This window comes from Tenrec ecaudatus, chromosome 15 (genome assembly GCF_050624435.1).
Source record: "Tenrec ecaudatus isolate mTenEca1 chromosome 15, mTenEca1.hap1, whole genome shotgun sequence".
In the NCBI taxonomy this organism is placed as follows: domain Eukaryota; kingdom Metazoa; phylum Chordata; class Mammalia; order Afrosoricida; family Tenrecidae; genus Tenrec; species Tenrec ecaudatus.
Genome location: NC_134544.1, coordinates 58683254 through 58691200, shown reverse-complemented (window position 1 = coordinate 58691200; position 7947 = coordinate 58683254). Strand labels below are relative to the sequence as shown.

Sequence of the window (7947 nt, the reverse complement as noted above, 5' to 3'; positions counted from 1 at the left end):
ACTTTATATCTCTTTTCCCAAAATTACATTACTAATTGGAGTAGACAATCAGTGCTTCTTGTATCAATGGTATTATGAATGCATCATTACGATAGCAAAAGGAGAGGTGAGGCATAATTTAAGTGTCCAGGAGCAATACCTCTAGCTACTGTTTAAGGATACTTGGTCTCCTCTGAACTTAGATTTTTTCATTGATAAACTGATATATATAATACTTACCTGGCAGGGGAGACACCAGGATAACAAAGGTGGTTTTCCATTGCACTCCGGATGTGCTGGCCCCAGAGACTTCCCCAAATGTGGGGAACTCGACTGCATAATTTATGGCAGTGGGGGAATGCATCTGCACTCTCCCTTGCATTTAATGAAGAAAAGAAAAAAAAAACACTGATAAATAAATTCCTACCCTACTTAATAGTACTGCTTGAAAAGTCAAGTCACCAGGTATTAACATAGTTTTAAATTAAAACAATAAAAGCATAGGTCGAAGTTCTTTCATAATTTCATAATTTTACCTCCTAACTCTTCAAAACAAAATAAAACAAGCTAGTTAAATGAAACCATTCTATTGTCAATGAACTAGAACAAAAAATTCAAATGTAACCAAAAGAAAAGTTATTTTACATAATTTAGCTAAACTTCATTTTAGGACTCAATTAATTCCAAAATTTCATTTTGGAGCTAATTAGCGATGTTAAGCAAGATGCTTGATTGATCCTTTTATTTGATGTGGTATATGCTGCAAAGCCTCGTATTATGAAAGTAATGAGAAGAATTCTCACTGTGGACCAGGGTAGGATTAAATACAATGAAACATCCTCTATAGAGAAGCACTAAAACAGAGAGCAATACATATACATATTTTTGACTGACTGAAATAAAATTATTCCTAGTGTAAATATAGCTTCTACCTCAAAAGGGAGTTGAAGGATTAGAAGATAAAGCTGAATGTGTATGAAATAATGAGTTCCTCTGAGAAGTGATACTTTATTTGGAAAATCTACAATAATATATATATATCTTTTATTGAATAATTTTGGTTATAAATTTTAACACACACAGGGCAAAGCATCACTGTGTCAGTTTTAAAATGCCTACTTCCACTTCTATTCTTGTTGAAAACTTTGGCACTTTTCAGTAAGTGTGTTACTTGTATATACTTAAAGTTAGTATGACGCTATTAATCAAATACAAACCAGAAGTTTATGTGTCAAGAAGGAAGAACATGTAGAAATGTTGCCTTCCAAAGGTAACTTTATATTTTGCTGTCCAAAGAGGAGGAACTGTGTCTTCTAAGGAAGCATGACTTTGTGCACATCTTTGTATATACTAATATATATATGAATAGATATATCCACTCAAAGCAATAGAATAAAAAATTATATAGCATAAGAAGTGGAATTTTTATTTTCATCACTAAAAGCAACACAAGTTTATTCTGTAGTCAGAATCTGCAATAAAAGAAAATGGTAGTATCTTTCCTGTAACAAAACTGTAGCACAGGAAATATACTAGTCCTTGGATTTGGGGTATGCTTATAGTAGGCATTTTTTTAAAGACCATCTTATTGGGGACTGAGGTAGTTAATTGTACCAACCTGGATGATAAACACATGTGGGGTTAATTGAAGGGCGGTGAGGTAAATGGCTCGGTGAGCCTCATCTTTCCAGTTCTCAGGTCTCTTACTCTGTGATGGTTGGAGCAGGGTGCAGCTGCCTTAGTCAGTTCCCTGCTTCATCTGGCAGGCTCTCTTCCTGCAAGACATCCCCAAGGAGAAGCCTCATGGACCTACCCTGATGCAGTCCTGGGTGCTGGAGCAGCCATGTGGAGACTCCTGCCAGTGCTGAGATGCTTTCATGTTCACTGATTCGTCTTTCCTCCGGCAGTTGGCATCATAGTGTCTGTTTTGTGAGATGGAGGAGGACTTTGTGGATTGGTGTGGGACATACAGGTTAATGTTAGATTTGTGGACTTGGGCAGCACTGGGTTGGGATGTTTTCCTGAGGTGCACTCAAGCTTTATATAAAACTCTCTCTTATATATGAATTTTTGTGGATTTGTTTTTCTAAAATACCTAGACTAATACAAGGGCTCTTACAGCTCTCCTAACAATCGTACATCAATTGTATCAAACATATTTGTACATATCTTGCCATCGTTATTTTCTAAACATTTACTTTCTATTTAAGCCAATGATATCAGCTTCTCTTTTTACCCTCCCCCCACCCACTCCCGTGACTCCCTGGTAAATTATAAATTATTAGTATATTCATATCTTAGACCAACTGCTATTTCTCTTCCATTTCAGTTTCTCCCCACTCCTCTTCCCACCTTCCCCCCACCCTCCTGGTATCACTACTCTCCTTTATGTTCCTGAGAGGTTTATCTGACCTGGATTCCGTGTGTTGTGAGCTCTTTTCTGTACCTTGTATATACTCCTGCATATCCCGAAGTGAAAGGCAGATTTGGGGTCATGATAGTAGGCGGCGTGAGGAAGCCTCAAGGAACCAGAGGAATATTGTGTGCTTCATTGGTGCTATACTTCACCCTGCTTGACTCATCTCTTCCTTGCGACCCTTCTGTGAGGATGTACCAATGTCTCAATGGGTTTTGGGTCTCTCCTCTGACCCCACTTGTTCTTAACAATATTTTGATGGTTTGTTTGTTTTGGGTCTTTTGATGCCTGTTAACTGATCCCATCAACATCTCATGCTCGCATAGGCTGGTGTGCTTCATCCATGTGAGCTTGTTGCTTCTCTCCTAGATGGCTGCTTGTTTATCTTCAAGCCTTTAAGACCCCAGATGCTATATCTTTTGATACTTGGGCATCATTAGCTTTCTTTACCACATTTACTTGTGCACCCATTTTGTCTTCAGTGATCCTGTCCTGAGAGTGTGCATCACAGAATGCCCGGTTGTTAGAACAAAGTGTCCTTGCGTTGAGGGAAGGCATGAGTAGAGGCCCAAAGTCCATCCACTTCCTCAATGTATTGCCATACAAATATATGGACACATGCCAATACCTCTATTTTAATGAATTGATATATTTACATATGTACACAGCTATGTTTATGCCGCTATCCATAGCTTTGCTTCCTAGATTGTTCCTCTTGTTTCCTTTTACCTTCCTCCTGCCCCACCATCATGTTTGCCCTTCTTCTGCCTCTTAATAATTCCTTTCAGCTAGATTGCTGTTGCTCCAACACCCCCAGGGTCTCTATGTCCTCTTCATTGTTGATTTTAATTCCCTAGTAGTTCCTCTCTCTATGGTGCTGTTTGCTCACCGCTCCCTTTCCCCACCTCCATCTTCTCTAAGTCCCTCCAGAACCTTCAGTCCCATTGCTTTTTCCTCGGGCTTGCTTTCCATGCCTGTCTTGTATAGCTAGGCAAACCAATAATAATGCAGACAATACAAAAAACAAAACAACCCCCTCCAAACTAAAAACTGAATCAAAGGGAAAAAATAATAACTATCACCCCACACCCTAAAAAGCATAGATCAGTCCAGGCCTGTCTGCTGACCTTTATGACGATCTCCCCACTGGTCCTGGGGGACTCCAGGAACTGCCCCTTCTAGCCTAAAGTCTATTTTGGGGGCTCCTCAGGGGCTTTGTGTCTTTGCTTTGCTCCTCCTGCTGATCTTTTATGTTCCTTCTTGGTGAAGGGTTTCAGACTGGACTCACTCCTTGCTGTGTGTTCCCAGCATTGTCTTCTGTCATGTTACGCTCCAGCAAGGGGACATCATGTCTCAAGTTGTTGTCATCCCTATAGTCCTCTCTGTGCTTAGCAGCTCCATGCTGGGAGGTCATCCTTAGGGCTTGGAGTACCAATACGGAGTCTAGAGCCTCCCTCTCTCTTTTTCCTTCTTGGTTTGCTTCAGTGTGGGTGTGGCAGGCCAGCCCCTCGCCCCACCCTGTAGGTTTAGTGCTGTCCTCTGAGTACATAGTGCTAGGGAGGAGGTAAGATTGGGTCTGATTGGGACCGTCCCTGTAGTCCACTCTGTTCATGTGTTGTTCCATGTGGTTACATTGCCCTCAAGGTTTGGTGCAGTGTGATGGGGTCTGCATGCACATTCCCAATTCTGTGGAGATATAACCAATTCTCTCCCCCTGAGTGGGTTAGTGCCCTGCTCTTTCAGTGCCATCGTGTCCCCTTCTAACCCCCTTCACCCTCCCCCTTTCCCCCTTTCTCCTTCTTTGTTTTGGAATAACATGTAACTCCTTGGGTTTGGTCTGACCTCCACTCGATTGCCTGTACCTCAACCTGTATAGTGTGAGATAAGTGGCTTTTCTTCTATACTTACTGTGCTGATTATATTTACTCATGTTGTACTTACTTTTTGTGTGTGATTGGCTAACTTCGTTTAGCATAATTTCCTTCAACTCTTCCCATGAGGCAATGTGCATCATGCATTCATCAATGTTTTTCAGTGATGTATAGAACACCATTGTGAGTATGTGCGAGTTGTCTAATCCACTTGTCTATCAGTGGAAATTTTGGTTGTTCCCAAATTCTTTGCAATTGTGAATTGCACTGCAATAAACATTGGCTTTCAGATGTCTGGTCATGATCTATTACCTCTTCTAGGCATATGCCCTGTAGAGGGATGGCTGGGTCATAAGGCAGTTCAATTACTTGGCTTTAAATATTGCCAGATTGCTTTCCACAGGGGCTGTATATAGCTATATGACCACAATCAGTGGAGGAGAGTTCCTATGCTGCCACATCCCCTCCAACATTTGTTGCTGTCTGATTTTCTGATTTTGGCTATCCTTAAGGGCGTTAGGTGGTATATCATGGTTATTTTAATCTGCATTTCTCTGATGGCTAATTATTTGGAGTATTTTATCATGTTTATTGGCCATTCAGGTCTCCTCCCTACTGAACTTTCTGTTCAAGTCTTTTGCCTACTTTCTCAGTGGGTTAACTGTTTTCTCCTTCTTGCAGGCTGGAGTGTATGTGTCTGTTGTGTCATTGCTAAAAGTCCTCTCCCAGTCTGTGGGTCATCTTGTTACTCTCTTGGTGAAGTCTCTTGACACACACAGGTGTTTTATCCTTAGTATATCCCACTTGTTGATTTCAGGTTCACCTGTGTTTGTATCCTTCCTTATTGCATTTACCGTATGTGTTCCCTGAGCCAAGGCTATTAGGTTTATCCTGATTCCTTTGAGAGTGTAGGGTTTTACTTCTAGGCCTGTGATCCACATTGAGTTTGTTCTTATGCATGGGATGAGGTCAGGATTTTGTTTCATTTTCCTACAAGTGGATATTCATTGTTTCCAGCACCACTTGTTAAAGAGGGCATCCACCTCCCACTTTATGCTTTTTGGGCCCTTGTTGAAGATCAGTTGTCCAGATGCTGAAGGATTTAGTCCTGGGTTTTCTGTCCTTTTCCATTGGTCTGTCTATCTGTCATTATTTCCAGTACTACACTGTTTTGACTATTGTGGCTGTGTAGTAGGTGTTAAAGTCAGGTAAAGCGAGTCCTTCAACTTTGTCCTTTTTCTTGTGGAGTTCTTTGCTAATTCTGGGCTTCTTTCCTCTCCATATGAAATTGGTGGTCAATTTTTCTTATTCTTTAAAGAAAATTGTTGGTATTTGAATTGGGATCGTGTTAAACTTACATAGTGTCTTGGGTAAGATTGACATCTTCACTATATTGAGTCTTCTGATCCATGAACATGGGATATTCTTCCATTTGTGGAAGTCACTTTTGGTTTCCAGTAACAGAGTCCTATAGTTTTCATTGTGTAAGTATTTTGTGTTTTTTGTTGTTAAATATGTCCCTAGATATATCAATTTGTTCTTGCTATTGTGATGGTTACTGCTGTCTTGAACTCCTCTTCCATGGTCTTGCTGTCTTGAACTCCTCTTCCATGGTCTTGTCCAATATATATAGCAAAGCAATAGCCTTCTGTTTGTTTATCTTGTATTCTGCCACTCTTCCATAATTCTCTATTGTTGCAAGTACTCCTGTTGTGGAGCTTTGGGGATTTTCAATGTATAGAGTCATGTTGTCTGCAAATAGTGATTGTTATCCCTCCTCTTCTCCCAGCTGGATACCTTTAATATTCTTCCTCTGTCTTAGGTTGTTAACTAGACCTCCAGTATGATGTTGAATAGAAACAGGGACAAGAGCATCATTTTCTGGTCCTGTTTTCAGTAGGATTGTTTCATCTTTTCTCCATTGAATATGATGTTTGCTGCTGGCTTTTATAGATAGCTTGTATTAATTGAAGAATTTTCTTTCCATTCCTATCATCTTGAGTGTCTTAATTAGCAATGGGTTTAGGATGTCAAATGCTTTTTCTGCACCTATCAAGGTTATCATGTGGGTCTTACCCTTTTTCTTATCAATGTGGTGAATAATATTTATGGATTTTTGGATGTTGAGCCATCCCTTCATCCCTGGAATGAATCCCCCTTGATCATGATGGATGATATGTTTTACGTACTGTTGAATTCTATTAGCCAATATTTTGTTTTAAGGATTTTTCATCTGTGTTCATTAGACTAGTTTTCTATTCCTGTGGGATCCTTGCCCTCTTTGGGTATCAAATTTATACTGACTTTGTAGAATGAGTTTGGAAGCTTGCTGTCTGTTCCTATGCTCTGGAATAATTTGAGGAGGATTGGTGTCAGCTCTTCCCTGAATGCTTGGTAGAATTCTCCTGTGAAGCTGTCTGATCTTTCATTGGTCGTTTCTTGATAACCATATTCATTTCTTCTTTTGCTATGGGTCTGTTGAGGTTCTTGACTTCTATGTGGGATAATCTAGGGAGGGATTGTTTTTCCAAGTATTTTTCCATGTCTTCCACATTGTTGAATTCAGACTTTCATAGTACTTTGTGATTATCCTTTTAATTTTGCTGGAGTCCATTGTGATTTCCCCAGCTTCATCCCCCATACTGGGTATTATGATTGCTCCTTCATTTCCTTGCTTAGGCTTGCCAGCGGTCTGTTGATTCTGTTAATCCTTTCAAAGAACCTGAGTGTATTCTTACTGAGCAACATTGTATGTGACTGCCATTTTTTTCTCTTGCAGCTTTTAAAACTTTCTCTTTTACCTCAAAGATGGACAATGCAACTATGTATGCCTTGGTGAGTTCTTCCTAGGGTTTAGTCTAATTTGTGTCCTCTGTGCTTCCTGTATGAGTGTCTGATTCTCATTCATTGAGGTGGGAAAGTTTGCTTCCAAAAATCACCCACTAATTTAGCTGTTGGCTTCTTTGTGTCTTGTTCTGGTAGACTAATTATTTGAATATTGTTCCTACTCATAGCATTTGTCATTGACCTCAGGTTTTCTTCTGCCTCTTTGATTAGCTTGCTTGACTGTCTTTCCTGTTTTTTGAAGTCTGCCTGAATGTCCTTGAGGTGGCTGCTATGATGATTCTCTGTCTCTTCTAGTCTGTTGGTGAGGTCCATGATTTTGTGTTTTGCTTCTATCATCTCATCTGTTAGTTCTTGTATTTCCCTTTGGTGCATGTACTTTATCCTATCTATTGTCGACTTCATCTCTTCTGTCATTGAATCCTACTTCTGCAATGCCTCCCTCATATCCTGTATTACTCCAAGCAGCATGCTGAACATTTCTTTTTGTGGCATATCAGTGTCTAATTCTTCTATGAGTGTCTTTTGGTTTACGACTTCCTCAGCTGTTGCATTTTGTTTTTCTTGTTTTCTTTTTGAGGGTGTTAAAGTATGGTGCTGCTTGCATGTCATTTTGGAACTGGACGCCATGTTTCTGGAGACCAAGGGGCCCTAAACTCTTCCTATGTGTGACTGGAAAGAGAGTTTTCAAGGACTACTTGTCGCCTCCTATGTGGTGGGTCGGATTGCTATGTAGGCAGGGAGCCTCGGTGACTCAGTGCCATGAGTGATGGAGGATCTCAGAATCTTGGCTTAGGCAGGCTTTGCTGCTGGTCAGGTTGGGGAGGGTCTTCAGTG

General features: G+C 40.4%; 1 pseudogene; it reads left to right on the top strand.

Annotated features, from left to right (window-relative positions):
- The first annotated feature begins 211 nt into the window (after positions 1 to 211).
- LOC142428251 (U1 spliceosomal RNA) lies at positions 212 to 356 on the top strand (annotated as a pseudogene).
- Positions 357 to 7947: the final 7591 nt, after the last annotated feature.